Raw genomic sequence first — 16,135 nt, 5'->3', positions numbered from 1 at the left:
AGCCGAGATTGTGCCACTGCACTCCAGCCTGGGCGACAGAGCAAGACTCTGTCTCAAAACAAAAAAAGAAAGAAAAAAAAAAAAAAAGAAAAGTCATTGCTGGCAAGGAGGGCTGAATTACCCCTTGTTGGTCTACTCAGACTTAACCCTTGAGTTTGGATGAGTTACCCGACTTGCTTGGTTACAGAGAAGTGGGACAGATCTTGAGAGTTCACCACCATCATACCATTCCCACCTCCACTAAGAGTAATGAAGTGGCACACACTGGGACAGTGTTGGGTGCTGGCAATACAGACCCAATCCCTGCCTGCAGAGTGTCCAGTCTAGTGTGAAAGGTAAGCACTGTACGTGTACATGTATTTGAGGTTTGATGCATGTTACAGAAGAGAAAGTACATATAGGTAGAATATAGAGCCAAGAAGATAACTGAGTCTGAGTGGTCCTGGATGGCCTCGTGAGTTAAGATGTTCCCAGCAAGACCCAAGGATGCTGGCCAGAGGGAAGAGTACACAAGCAGCTTGGAGTGGAGAATACACTGTCTATCTCTCACACTCCCATCTAAAACCCTTGGGATGCCTTCCAGCCAGAGACCAGTTATTTATGGAGTCACTCATTCATACATGCATTCATTTCACAAATATTTATTTGCAGCAAGTGAGAACTTGTGTACTGCACTGGTGAGAGGGACTTAAGAAATGATGTCTGTGAATGAGTGAAGCCTTATACCTCCCCCCTTTCCCATTAGCCATCCTATTGTTTACCTGAACTTTGAGAGAGTCTGGACCCCCCAAAATAAGTGAATTTCAAACTAAATGTGGTACATTCTGCTATGTCTAAAGTTTGAGTGAAATTTAACAATAACAATAACCAAAAAAGAGTTTGGAATTATTAAATTAAAATGAGGTTTTAAGATTGCTATGAACTAAATACACCCCCCACAAATTCTTACATGGAAGCCCTAATCCCCAGTGTGGTGGGGATGATTTCTTTCCTGGCCATGTCAGGATACAGCAAGAAGGCAGCCACTTGCAAACCAAGAAGAGAGAGCCCTCACTGGGAACTGGCCAGCACCTTGATCTTGGATGTACCAGCCTCCAGAACTGTGAGAAATAAATGTTTGTTGTTTAAGCCACCCAATCTATAGTGTTTTGTTACAGCAGCCCAAAGGGACTAAAAACAGATTCTAAGTAAATTTCAGTGATATGTGTTTTCTTTCTTTTTCTTTTTCTTTTTTTTTTTTGAGATGGAGTTTTGCTCTTCTTGCCCAGACTGGAGTGCAATGGCACTATCTTGGCTCACCGCAACCTCCACCTCCCAGGTTCAAGCGATTCTCCTGCCTCAGTCTCCCAAGTAGCTGGGATTACAGGCATGCGCCACCATGCCTAGCTAATTTTGTATTTTTAGTAGAGAAGGTGTTTCTCCATATTGGTCAGGCTGGTCTTGAACGCCTGACCTCAGGGGATCCACCTGCCTCAGCCTCCCAAAGTCCTAGGATTACAGGTGTGAGCCACTGCGCCCGGCTGTGTTTTCTTATTAGGTGTTTCTATCAACTGTCCCATTACCTTCTTATAAACCTTAGCATATGCAGAAAGTGACAGTATTAATAAGAATAAAAACTGAAGGAGAAAAGGCATAAGCTGTTAGCCACATAGAATTTGGTAGACAAAGCATATAAACTCCATTTTGCTTTTCTAAGAAATATTCTATTTAACTTCAAGGAGAATTCTTTCTTTTCTATTACTTTCTTTTCCAAAACTTTTGCCTCTTTCCAAATCAATAATTATCAGATGTCACATTCAGGCTGATAAAAAAAAAAAAAATCCAACTGTCTACTGAAATGACAATAAAAGAATGCCTTGGAACAGTATGGTTCTTGCCATGAGGACACCTAACTATTTTTTCATTTATTTTGGTGATGGAAACTGCACTTCAACATTAATGTGTAATTGATATTACAAATTGTATTTGATAAATATCAAAGTAATAAGAATAGGCAAGGGGAAAAGGGAAAACATTAAGCCTGCATTTAAAAGTCTTTAACAAACGTTCCTCACAGCTTGAGCTCAGATGCTTAGAGGCCAGCAGACTGGGGCACTCCAACAGGGAGGTGCGGGGGGACACCTGGTGACAGTTGCCAAGAGCAGCTCAAGGCCTAGGCTAAGGGCGACGGTGATGTTATTTAAGCCTCAGCTTCCCCTTCTGCCCTCACTTACACCCTCAGAGCTGCTCCTTCTCCTACTGGGGCTGCTCCTATGAAACTTTGTTCTTCAGGAAAGACTCAGATGATTGTATCCTATCAATTACGGCCTTCTGAAGCAAGGGGCTAGAAACCCAATTATGGTTTTTTTTGTTGTTGTTGTTTTGTTTTTTTCGAGACAGGGTCTCACTCTGTCGCCCAGGCTGGAGTTCAGTGGTGTGATCTTGGCTCACTGCAACCTCTGCCTCCTGGGTTCATGTGATTCTCCTGCCTCAGCCTCCTGAGTCCCTGGGATTACAGGCATGCGCCACTATGCCTGGCTAATTTTTGTTTTTTTAGCAGAGACGAGGTTTCACCATGTTGGCCAGGCTGGTCTCGAACTCCTGACCTCAGGTTCTCCACCCACTCGGCCTCCAAAAGTACCGGGGTTACAGGCGTGAATTACCAAACCCGGCCAAACAATTATGTCTTAAGCCAAAAGGGATTGTATTGGTTCAGGTGAGCCTTTCCAGGCCAGGGATTTTGCTACAGGGACTCTGAAATTAGGCCCAAGAAGTGTCCTCAGGACAGGATTTCTCTCCACCTTTCAGGCGTGATTTCTGTAGGTGGCTTCATTTCTGGCTCCATTTGTTGGGGGCCGGACATATCAGGCTCTCCCAGACACTGGTTGCGGCAGCAGCGCCAAGCTCACCTCCTCAGGCAAAATTCAGAGAGAAATGAACTCTCCCTTCAATTTCTCCCCCAGAAGCCTGATATTCACTCTGATTGGACTGGCGGAAGTCATGTGTCCTGGCCTGAGCCAATCACGGTGGCCAGTGGAATGCAGTGCACTCACTGGTTGGCCCTGAGCCCCAGACTCCACTGGGACTGAAGCCACACCCAAACCATGTGGGCTGAGAAGGAATTGGGAGGCAAGGTCTGAAGGAGGAAAAAATGGATGCTGGTGAGGGGAGGACGACAAACTGCACGTTCTTCTACATGCAATCATGTTCCTCCCAGGAACATTTCCTTTTGGCAGGAGCCAAAGCCTTAAATCAAAAGAATCTCAACAGGATCCCTAATCATGGCATTTCCAGTGCTCTACTGAGGAAGGCCACGCTCTGAATGGCCCAGCTTCCTCACACACCACATTGCTGCAGGCTCCTCCTGGGTGGGTGCACGCGACATCCGACCTGTTCTCCCACATAAGCAGGCACACAACATGTGTGCTTCATGTGTAACCTGTACCAGAAAGCCAGGGTGTTGACATGATTGATATCCACGTAATTAGCCACTTTGGTACATGTGCTGGATCTGCACAGGATTATCTACCTCAATACCTATGTGATTGATCCCCATGTGATTATCTGCCACATAGACACACCCTTCCCTGCTTCCAATGCAATTACCTTCCTCCAGATAGATGAAATTGAAGCCCACGTGATGACTTGCTCCAGATAACACATGTGATTGATGCCCATGCAATTATCTAACACAATGATATGCCAGTGATTGATGCCCATGTGATTATCTGCTAAGATGATACCCGTGCAAATGAAAATTGGCAAGTCCTGCAAGCTCTAATAATCACCCTCACCAGCATGTGAAAACCAATTGCTAAGACTTAAGGAAGGCTCTTCTTCAAAAATAAAAAGGTCACTCATACACTATTAAGTGTGTGTGTGTGTGTGTGTGAATGTGTGTACATCATGCAATATACGTGAGTATATTTATATGTATGAGTATATATCCATCTTTCTGAAGTGTTTGAAGTTAATCTTTGAATAGGACTATAAAAATTAAATAAATTCCAAGTTCTTTCCAGCTCTATAATTCTCAGATTCAAGAGTTTAACAATAACTGAAAAAGCATTACTGTCTTCACAGAAAACAGCAGACATTTATTCAGCTTTATGGCCCAGCCTCCATTGTCTTTCCCTTAAAAAGAAACGGCCTCTAAGTAATAGCATGTTTGCCCATTTCTCATTTCCTTTTCCCAATTCACTGTTCTTACTTTTGAGAAAAGCATGTAATATCCCCATACAATTTGATGATTTTCTTTGTTATTGTCAAAAAAAAATGCTAATCCACGAAGAGTCCCTTCCTGGGTTATGTTAATTCAGCTGCCTGTTTTATAATAGGATTATGTTTCCCAGGATTTAAAAATCCCACTTGTTAACTACCAAATAGACTTCTACAGCAGCTATAAAAATCTAATTTAATCCCTATTGGCATTAACAAAATAGCTGAGGTACAATTTATGTCTAACTACACTTAACACCCCACAACCTCCAATAAATATATAACATTTCTTTTGAAGTTATAAAAGGAAACTGTGCAGTAGGATAACTGGAGTCTCGTGGGTCCAATCATGCAATATCTCTAAGGCAGAACAAATGTTGTTTACATACGGCAAGGATTACGGGGAAAGTTTGTTTAAACAGATTAAGGGATGTTTACGTGTATTAATACTCTCTTTTACATCATGCAAATTCAAATTAAAATGATCTTCATTTCTTTCATTGGAAAATAATTACAGAGGGAGCCAACGAGTCGCTCTGTTACCATTTAGTTTAAGAATCTAACTAGGTTAGAATAAATTTCAGAATAGAACACTCACCAAACTTGAGGTAGGCGGCTAATACCACATTTCACTTTACAAAGGGGGAAGGCACATTTTGCTGAGTGAGTGAAGATGATGGAGGGAGAACGAGCCCAAACATGATCATGTGGGCCAAAGACAGCAGTAAGCAGATTCTCTTTTGTCTTTGGGTCTTCATTCTTATATTACTCTCTCTTCAAAAAATTGAATTGAGATGACATTAAAGGGCCTTCTGGGAATGTAAAATTTGAGCGCAGTGAAACAGACACATATTTCTTCTCCTGCCTCTCCCCTCCCTCCTTCTTTAGATAGGTGACTATGGGGAAGCTTATGGTAAGCCAGATGGGAACAGAGAAACGCTGGCAAATATTGTTTCAAGATGAAGGAGAGGAAAACAAGGAGGCTGACATGTAACATATCAAAGAATATCCAGGCACTCAAGTTGAACATGAATCTCAGGGCAGTTCAACCTCTTTAAAGATGCAAATTGCAGTCAAACACAGAAAACAGTAGGGTTCTGTTTATCCTTTCACAAAGGGTGCAAACTGCTAATCAGGCTCCATTGCTGGGCTGGCCACTTTGTTTATCAATAAACAGGAAGACAGTTAGACTATAATTTTCCTGCCTAGTACTGGTAGCCAAAAGGAAATGCTGGCAGCTTGGTAGTACTGAGTTCCAGTTGCATCAAAACCCAATTATTATTGTAATAATGTATGGGTGTTTGCAAGTTGCACAGGCGTGCTACACATGTCCACAAAATCACGTGAAACATATTGGCAGAGAACGAGCTTGGTGATACACGGACTAAGGGGAGCTGTCAAAATAGGCCTGGTCCTCCAAGAGCTCAGCTGTGGAGTGTTGTTTAAACACACACACACACACACACACACACGAAAACAGCTAACAGGGCAGACATAGAAATCTTATATATATTAACACAACACAACAAAAACATGATTTGAATAAGATCAAACAACAAACAGGCAATAAACTCAGCTCCAAAACCAGAAATTTGACTGTAATATTTTCTAACTGCCACGGCAAGTTCTGTTAACATGGAATGCTTATACTTCCTCTAAAAGAGACAGTTCAGTTATTTTCATATCAGTGGAACTACCTTCCTGAGATACTACAAGATCTTAAATCTTAAATATAGTGTAAGATCCCAAATCTAACATATAACAAAAATTCAGTCATACAGGTATTTAGGCATTCAAATCGCTCAACTCATGAATTCAGTTCTTTCGTTTCTGTCTCCACACATGCATCTCTATGAGACTAAGATGCACTCTGAACTCTATGTAACTCTCAAAGTGGGGCATGACAAATATAAAATAAAAAGGGACTATAATTTCTACAACATGGTACTTCTATCAATGTTGAAATAATAGCAAATTAATAACAGCTACCATATACTGATCACATGTAACCCATTTATTCATAAAATATTTGCTGAATACCTACTATGACTATGTCTTGGGCACCCTGGTAAGCAATGGGAGATACGATGGCACCCTCTTCACAAAGCCAAGAGCCTACCAGGGAAGCAGGTATGAAACAAGTCATTACATTAGGGTGTGGTGGCTGTCCAGATGGAGTAGGTGGGCTGCCCACTTTTGCTTGTACCCAACCAGTCTACACTGTGTCTGACTCTCCAAGATGCCACCCTACAGCAACTTGCCTGGCAATTTGAGATGGGGAACCTTGGCTCACTTCTGCTAGGATGATATTGGACAAGTGAAAATCCAGCAGGTTTTGTGTGGCTCTGTCAATAACCTTCATTAGCAAATGTGGTGATCAAAAGTGCTGCTCTGGGATATGGACTGCCTGGCTTCCTCGCTTATTAGCTGTGTGACTTTGGGCAAGTTTGTTAACCTCTCTGTATTCCACTTTCCTTATCTGTCAATGGGGACAATAATAGCACCTCTCTCACAGAGTTGATATGAACATGAAATGAGTTAACCCATGTAGAGCACTTAGAAATAGTGCTAGCACACAGGAAGTACTCCCTAAATCTCTGAAATCAATCTCAGATCACCTTCAGCACCACGGTCAGCGCCACGGCCGGCCCTCTTAGGAAGGGGAGAGGCAGGAAGGAACTACTGTGGGGAACTGCCTTCGGTTTAGGAATGGGCCGAAATTCAAGGAGGCCACTGTCCTCCAGCCAAACGCAGGAAGGAGATGTGTTAGTGCCCTCCCCACCTGTGGCCCTCAAAGTTGAAGGCTGATGTATGCAGCATGTCTCCAGTGAAGCAGCCCAATCATGGCTGCCAGCACAGGGAGCCATCGTGGCCCTGACCAGTGGAAGTTCCTAGATCTGTTCTCCCTCATCCTCTTATGTCTTGACCGCAAATTTGGGCTCTCATACCCACTTCAGGCTCCCGTTGCTCTGACTATGTAGAACGGTTTTTTTCCATTTATTGGCCCTCTCTACTTTGCTTTCCCCTATGTGCCTATCCATCCACAGCTCTAGGAAAGAAGCTCTTGACAACATTCCATCCTACCCCATGCCCTGCAGACCTGCACCAGCTGGGCCAGGTTATCAGCCTTCCCCTGCAAAATGGAAGGGGGCTTAGATGAAATGCTCGGCAGAATGCCTATTGGTGTTCAACCCTAGTTTCCTTCTTCTACCCCAGGAGGCTCCAAGAATTCACCCCCCAATTCTTGAATAGTCTTTGGGAAACCAAAGACAAAGCTGGCCTTTTATCTCCGGCCAGTTCCCTGGCTCATCTTTCTCTCTAGGCTTTTGAGCTCTTCTGACAGATGTCTAGGGAGAGTTTTTGTTTTTTGTGTTTTTGAGACAGGTTCTTACTCTGTCACCCAGGCTGGAGTGCAATGGCATGATCATGGCCTACTGCAGTCTCAACATCCTGGGCTCAAACAATCCTCCCATCTCAGACTCCTGAGCAACTGGGACCACAAGCGCATGCCACCTTGCCTGGGTAATTTTTTTTTTTTTTTTTTTTTTTTTTTTGTAGAGGTAGGGTCTCACTATCTTGCCAGGCTGATCTTGAACTCCTGGCCTCAAGTGATCCTCCCTCCTCAGCCCCCCAGAGTGCTAGAATTACAGGCATGAGCCACTATCCCTGGCCCTAGAAAAGTCTTTTTGGTTTAATTATCTGGAGTTAATCAATAACTTGTTCAAGAATATGCTGCTTCTTAGACTAGACTTGGCTGAGAATTCAGGGCCCAACTGTTAACTTTTAGAGGTTAATTTCTGACCAATAAATGGCTAACACAACTACATTACATGGAGGAAACTGCAAAAACATATTTGAAATAGCATATTTTTAGTAGAAAGGCAGGCTGTGTCTTGAGTTAATTCCTGACTTGACATTTGCTCCTCACGAGCCACACTTTCCTCCTCTTTTATCAGCAAAACACCATGTGGCCTGCAAAGCTGGTACGGAATAAGATTTAAACCACCGCTACCAGCATCCTGAGAAGCTTTGATGTATTTAAAACTACATGGCAAAAGTACGATATTATTGCTGAACTCTGTCTCTAAATCAGAATATTAAATTATGACTTAAAATACACCCACTGATTTATTATTAAAAACATAGTATTTAGCCTGGGTGCGGTGGCTCACACCTATAATCCCAGCACTTTGGGAGGCCAAGATGGATGGATCACCTGAGGTCACGAGTTCTAGCTCAGCGTGGCCAACATGGTGAAATCCTGTCTCTACCAAAAATACAAAAATTAGCCAGGCGTGGTGGCACATGCCTGTAATCCCAACTACTCGGGAGGCTGAGGCATGAGAATTGGTTGAACTCAGAAGGCGGAGGTTGTGGTGAGCCAAGACAGCACCACTGCACTCTAGCCTGGGTGACAGCACACAATTCCATCTAAAATAATAATAATAATAATAAATGAAAATATGGTATTTAATACTTTGTTATAAATTGTGGCCAATGAAATTTTTAAAACCTGAAAAAAATACTATGTTTTGATATAAAGCATGTTCTCTGCATGATTTCATACTATCTCCTCTTTATTTTGGCAGTGGTTATATATACTTGAATCTTTTTTATTTTGAGATGGAGTCTTGCTATTGTCACCCAGGCTGGAGTGCAGCAGGGCAATCTCGACTCACTGCAACCTCCACCTCCTGGGTTCAAGTGATCCTCCTGCCTCAGCCCCCTGAGAAGCTGGGATTACAGGCGTGTGCTACCACGCCCATCTAATTTTTGTATTTTTAATAGAGACGGTTTCGTCATGTGGGTCAGACTGATCTCGAACTCCTGACCTCAGGTGATCTGCCTGCCTCGGCCTCCCAAAATGCTGGGATTACAGGCATGAGCCACAGCGCCTGGCCACACATTTGATTCTTTAGTCACAGATTTAGCAAACTAAAACCTCTTGAATTTATATTGTAAAGACCACCTGTGGTCCTGGTCCAAAGGAGAGATTTTAATTAGTAGCTATATTTGGAATAAGTAACTTTAATGATTTTCAGTATAGTCTCCAAGCTATTTCTTACTTCACATTAGAGGAAATGGATACAGTTTCCACATTTATAAAGCTTTGAATCATTTAAGCTGTGTTTTCTTTCTTTCTTTTCTTTTTTCTTTTAATCTTAATTTTGAGCTGGAGCTCAAAGATCTGTTTTATTGCCTAGGCCTGGGCTTTCTGTAGACAGATATATCACATTATAGATCATACTCAGTCTTACTTAATTGGATTCCTAGGAATTGCAGGAAAAGAAATAACTGGCAATTTAAAGCCTGCATCTCTTTGTAAAGGGACTTTGCTGAGCTCATTAAATAGAAATTGCTGACTATTATGACCCTAATAGAGATATTTGAATCCTTGCATTAAGAGGATGCCTGGTTTGAAAAATAAAACAATGAGAAAAAAATTTTTGTTGTTTTTTTATTTATTTTTTAACAATTACTATTCAAAAGGGGAAAGGTTATTTAAGGGTATGAAGAGATTAATAAAAAACTGAAAACACTTCACTACTTTTATAAAAACCTGGATAGGTTTTTATATCAGAACCTTTAAGGATCAAAAAGACCTTGCAGAGTTCCTAAGCACAGTTCAGCTTTCCACACTATTCCAGAAAGACTCAGATATCCTAATTCCTATTGAAGACATCTCCCGAGCTCTTAAGTCTTTTAATAAAGGCAAGGCACCTGGGAGAGGAGCCTTCCCATCCTAATTTCACACCCCTATTGAAGAGGAGTTGGCTCCCCATGCCCCTGTATACATTTAATCATTCCCTGCACATTAGTTCACTGGCTCGCTGTGGGGAGTATACACCTAGCCACTCTACTAATTTATTTCAACAAAAGTGACAGCACTGAGGAATTTAAAAGTTAGCCAAATGGATTTGTGTATGTGTACGGTATGTGTATGTAAGCATAAATGAAGCTTTAAGGTCTATGTACTTGTGTGTGTATGTGTGTGTGTGTGTGTGTGTGTGAGATGTACGTACATGTGCACAAGAAGAAGTGTAAATGAGAGCACAAAGTAGAGAAAATATATACGGTCAGGTGGAAAGGACCCTCCATCTGTACGACAATTAAAGTAATAATAATAAAAAGTAACAAAGTAATAATAAAGAGTAATAATAAGCCAACAACTTTGATTGATATTGGGTATTTCTTTCTGAGCAACTCACACTGACAAATGGAGTGCCTCCCTGGTTCTGCAGTCTAACAGGTGACTACAGGAGGCCTTGCAGGAACTTCTGTTTGGGGAGGAGGCACTTAGGAAGTGGCTCACTGTGGGGTTTATAGCCGCACTGCTTTCTCTACAATGTGGCTTCCAGTTGTTCTCGTCTCCACAACCACTCGCTTTCTTTTAGGCATCCCACCCCACGTCCTAATACCCTGGATGGGTGACAGGAGAAGCATTCAAAGAGTACTGCCCAGTTGAGAAACTCCAGGGGTGGGACGTGGGGTGGGGTGCAGGGTGGAAGGGCTGCTGAAGCACTGACTGCCACTTAGGAGGCATTTGCTTTCCTCTTGTGTTTCATGGTGGAAGGCAGCTGCAACAAGGCGGCCCTCCTGGCTGCCCCGAGTACTCTGCCACATGGAGCAGGTGGCTGAGAAGAGAGCGGCTGCTGTGATCCCCACTCAACCAGGTGCTTCCCTCGCCCCCTCTACTGAGGGTGGCCAGCTCTCCCCAGACAATCCCAGTCCACCCGCGGCTGCCCTCCCATCCCTGGGTTTCCCACGGTGGCGAAGGGTCACTGTGCATGGGTCTTGCTCAGTGCCCAGCCTCCAGCCCAGCTCCCACTTGCTCTGAACTGTCCTCAGCCAGATGGTGCTGCTTTCTCTGGACTTTTTCTTATTCCTTTTCTTCTGAGAACTGCTCAAGTATCTGGTACAATAATGCGAAGTAAAAATCTATTGTTTAGCAGGTCAAGAAAACGATTTAGTTTTCTGTCTGACTTCTGGAGGGAAAAAAATAAATACATAAGATCTTTCTTAGATGGCTGTTTCCAGCCCCTCATGTTAAGAAATCTATATAGAAGCCTAAGGGGAAAAGTGGCATTTTTCTGGCACTAGAGTCTTTTCTTCGTCTACCATAGTTGAGGGGGAAGGTTAAAAAACAGCAAAATTGGCAAACTCCATGATATTTAGAGAGAAAACCTATCTGTCCCAATATATTACCCTATGAGAGTCAGGACTCTAAGGTAATAATCAATACCGGTAAGTCTTGGCATTCTGAGCAATCATCAGAGACTTGAAGTGATGCTCTCAGACCCTTGTTTGGGAGCACGGTTAAGACCATGGCTATTTATGGATTTATAAAATGCTCACATAGCACTTATATGTGCTGGGCACAGCTCTAAGCACTTTACAAATGTCAGCCCCTTTAATCTAATTCTGTGGGGTGGAATACTACTCTTACCGTCCTTACTGTTATTTTACAGAAGAGGAAATGGAGGTACAAAGAAGTGGAATTAATTTCCCCAAGGTCACACTGTTAGGACAAAATGTTATCAGAATCCAGACACAGGCAAAAGCAATATGGCTCCAAAGTTCCTGACTATCGAATTAGGATCCTGTATGTTAAAGAGATACCTTAAGGGACATACTAATTACTCACTCTCTTAAATTTTCTAAGCTTTATCTCTTTAAAAATGACACCACCGTTTTTTGGGTTAAAAAAAAAAAGAGAGAGATTATTTATGTAGCATTTGAGAGTTTACAAAAGGCTTTTCTGTTTGAGCCTCACAGCTGGCCCTGTGGTGGGTGGTGTGTGTTTCATTATCACCAACCTCACGGGACAGATTAAAGAAACAGAGGCTCCTGAGATTACAGGACTCAAATTCCCTGGCTAGCAAGTGTCAAAACTGGGAAATTTAAATGAGTTTTCTGTTGCCAAGCCCTCTACCCTTTCCACTAAATCAGACTGCTGGTATCAAATTAAGTTGCCCACAAGTGACATCCTAGACTTTATTAACTTACGTTCCCAAGAAAAAGCCTTCCTCAAATCACAATCCTGAGTTACTCCTTTGGTTTAGACTCCGAATAGATCTCTACTCTTTACAAGCCAAACTAGAAAAAAATGAGATTATGTGAATGTAAGTTGCTTCTATGCTTCAGAAGGAAGTCATGTCTCGGAGCCACTGGCAGATATGCCTCACCCAAACATAGAAACATACCTAGAAATGAAAAGCCATAGGATGTAGAAAACAGGACACTGACCACAAGGGAAAGGTGAAGGGAATCCCCAGAATGGTGGGGAAGGGAGAGTTCACAATTCCAGTTGTGCCTCTGCCTGAAGGACCAGCAGCCCAGACTTCAAGGGACTGGAGGGTTCAGGGAGGGACTTCTCTAAGATATGAACTGAGAGAATACTGGATGCTTCTGAAGATACGAAGGGGAGATTCAGACTATTAGTCATGAAGTGGGTATTGAATTAGTGACAACTTAATAGAAAACTAAGCCAGAAAAAAAAAAGGCAATTATGAACTCTACCTCGGTGGAAAACAATAGGTCAGGCAGAAATAGAAAGATAATCATTTATTACTATATAGTTCAGCTCTAAATAGTTTTTACACTGAATATTAATCTTACTAAAGTTACAATATAATGGTATTGGGACAACTGGAGGATGGGCAAGGTTCACATGTGGCAGAGACAAAGGGGAGAGGGAGGAATGATAAATCCTCATTCTCCATAGTGAGGAGTCAATATATTATGCCTGAAATAAAAAAGAAATAATTTAAGAAATGTATAATTGCCTGAAATAGAAAAGAAATAATTTAAGAAATGTATTATCGCCAATCGCAGTGGCTCACACTTGTAATCCCAGCACTTTGGAAGGCCAAGGTGGGTGGATCACAAGGTCAGGAGTTCAAGACCAGCCTGGCCAAGATGGTGAAACCCCGTCTCTACTAAAAATACAAAAAAAAATTAGCTGGGCGTAGTGCTGGGCTCCTGTAATCCCAGCTACTGGGGAGGCTGAGGCAAAGAACTGCTTGAACCTGAGAGGCAGAAGTTGCAGTGAGCAGAGATTGTGCCACTGCACTACAGCCTGGGTGACAGAGCAAGACTCCATCTCAAAAAAAAAAAAAAAAAGAAAAGAAAAGAAATGTATTATTTAGAAATACTGAAGAAAATGGCATACCAATAAGCTAGAACAGGTAAAAAGGATTGTCTCTGGGGAGGGGGAAACTGAATAATGGTTGGGGGTTGCTTTATAACTATTTGGCTTTTTAAATAATGTGTAAGAATGAATTTTAGACTAATTGTTTTAAAGTTTATAACCATGCTTGGGGCAACATAGAGAGACCCCCATCTCTACAAAATAAAAATAAAAAAATTAGCCAGGCACGGTGGCACACACCTGTAGTCTCAGCTACTCAACAGGCAAAAGTGGGAGGATTGTTTAAACCTGGGAGGTTGAGGCTGCAGTGAGCAATGACTGAACAACTGCATTCCAGTCTGGGTGACACAGCAAGACCCTGTCTTTAAAAAAAAAAAAAAAAAAAAAAAAAAAAGGCCAGGCGGGGTGGCTCATGTCTGTAATCCCAGCTCTTCGGGAGACCAACGTGGGCAGATCACTTGAGGTCAGGAGTTTGAGATCAGCCTAGCCAACATGGTGAAACCTCATCTTTACTAAATATACAAAAGTCAGCCAGGTGTGGTGGAGGTGCACACCTGCAGTCCCAGCTACTCAGGAGGCTGAGGCAGGAGAATCACTTGAACCAGAGAGGCAGAGGTTGCAGTGAGTGGAGATCGTGCCATTGCACTCCCGCCTGGGCAACAGAGTAAGACTCCGTCTCAGAAAAAAAAAAAAAAAATTTCAAAGGATGGGTACCTTGTTTTGGAATGGTTGACCATGTTCTCTGAAGTGCTATCCTACTGTAAAAATAGATATATTTCAACAAAAGTACTTTTTAATGCATTTTTGGGCTCAGTAGACTGTAAGAGAATTTTCAGCTAGGCAAGGTGGCCCATGCCTACAATCCCAGCACTTTGGGAGGCCAAGGCGGGCAGATCACCTGAGGTCAGGAGTTCGAGACCAGCCTGGCCAACGTGGTGAAACCCTCTCTCTACTAAACATACAAGAATTAGCTGGGCCTAGTGGTGGGCGCCTATAATCCCAGCTACTCAGGAGGCTGAGGCACGAGAATTGCTTGAACCTGGAAGGTGGAGGCTGCAGTGAGCCAAGATTGAGCCACTGCACTCCAGGCTGAGCAACAAAGTGAGAGTCCATCTCAAAAAAAAAAAAAAAAAAAGAGAGAGAGAGAATTTTCCAGAAGCAGAGGAATAACAAAAAGCAATAAGTTGAATTCTAATTTGTGAAAGAAAAATAAGGACATGGGGAATCAAATACCTATATCAGACCTAGTATCAGAATACTAAGCCTTGAGACCACTGCAAGGTTAGGGAGAATAAATTGAGACTCCCACATTAGTAATATCTTTGACTCTCAGTAGGTATAAACACAAATTCTCTTTGGAGGAAAACCTTCTCACTTTAAGCTCTTGGGATCTAAGAATTGTTTGAATTAATTCCAGTGAATATGGGTTCATGATCCTTTTGTGGTTCATAAGCATGCTATTGTGTGAGATGTACCTCCTTCAAATCTTGTTGCAATGTTGGCACGTTACCAATCTGATGTGAATAAAATATACATATGAGTTCATGCCATAAATAAGAGTCAGCAGAAACAACAAAAAATGATTTAGATAGGTTATTTCAAAGAGGGTTCATGAGGCTATGAAACCAAGAGCTCTTAATGCTATGACCAAAGATTGAAGTTCTCTATAGAATGCCATAGCACTCAATAATGTTATTGAGGCAATATAAGACTTTGCCACTCATAATCATGACATAATAATCCATGATTGTTGATGTGGGAAAGTAAATAAGTTTAACCAAAGTTTCTCTTCCTTAGATAAAAAATTATTTACACCCCAAAGTACTGAATTTATCAGATTCTCAATATACCAAGCAGATATGTTGAAGAACCAAACAGAACTTCCAGATATGACAAATATAATAATTAAAATAAAAAACTCAGAGGATGGCCCAGGCATGGTGGCTCACACTGGAAATTCCACTACTTTGGGAGGCCGAGGCAAGCGGATCACCTGAGCTCAGGAGTTTGAGACCAGCCTGGCCAACACAGTGAAACTCTATCTCTACTAAAAATACAAAAATTAGCTGGGCGTGGTGGTGCATGCTTGTAATCCCAGCTACTTGGGAGGCTGAAGCAGAATTGCTTGAACCCAGGAGGCGGAGGTTGCAGTGAGCTGAGATCATGCTACTGCACTCCAGCCAGGGCCACAGAGCAAGACTTTGTCTCAAAAAAAAAAAAAAAAAAAAACCAAAACAAACAAACAAAACCTCAAAGGAAGGGTTAAATGAATTAGACACAATTGAAGAGAGAATTAGAAAACTGGAAATTAAACATGAAGAACTAACTGAGAATGTAACACAGAGAAACAAGGAGAAAATATGAGAAGATATTAAGAGAGAAGGATAGAATGAAGTTTCCAACTACGTGTACTCAGCATCTCTGAAGGAAAGAACAGAAAGGAGAAACAGAGGCCATATGTGATGTACTAATGGAAATTTTACAAAATGGATAAAAGACATGAATCTACAAATATAGGAAACACAACTAATACCAAGCAAAAGGAAGTAAAAATGTAAGGGAGAAAAAGAGTAATAAATCCACACCTAGTCACATTTTAGTAAAACTTCAGTATGCCAAAGAAAAAAAAAAAAGGACTTTTGTTGAAATGTATCCATGTTTACGGTAGGATGGCACTCTAGAGAACATGGTCAACTGTTCCAAAACAAGGTACCCATCCTTTGAAAAATTTTTGATTACACAAACTTTTTTTTTTTCCCTGAGAGAGCCTCACTCTGTCGCACAGGC

General features: G+C 42.0%; 1 protein-coding gene and 2 pseudogenes across 15 annotated transcripts in view; 2 read left to right on the top strand and 1 right to left on the bottom strand.

Moving 5' to 3' along the window:
* Positions 1-16,135, bottom strand: part of CLYBL (citramalyl-CoA lyase) — a 280,497-nt gene that overhangs the window by 92,247 nt on the left and 172,115 nt on the right. The gene's annotated exons all lie outside the window — the stretch shown is intronic.
* On the top strand, positions 14,782-14,868 carry LOC123569920 (small nucleolar RNA U13; annotated as a pseudogene).
* Positions 14,939-15,059, top strand: LOC123569902 (small nucleolar RNA SNORA25; annotated as a pseudogene).

This window comes from Macaca fascicularis, chromosome 17 (assembly GCF_037993035.2).
Source record: "Macaca fascicularis isolate 582-1 chromosome 17, T2T-MFA8v1.1".
Taxonomy (NCBI): domain Eukaryota; kingdom Metazoa; phylum Chordata; class Mammalia; order Primates; family Cercopithecidae; genus Macaca; species Macaca fascicularis.
This window is presented reverse-complemented; position numbering and strand designations above follow the sequence as displayed.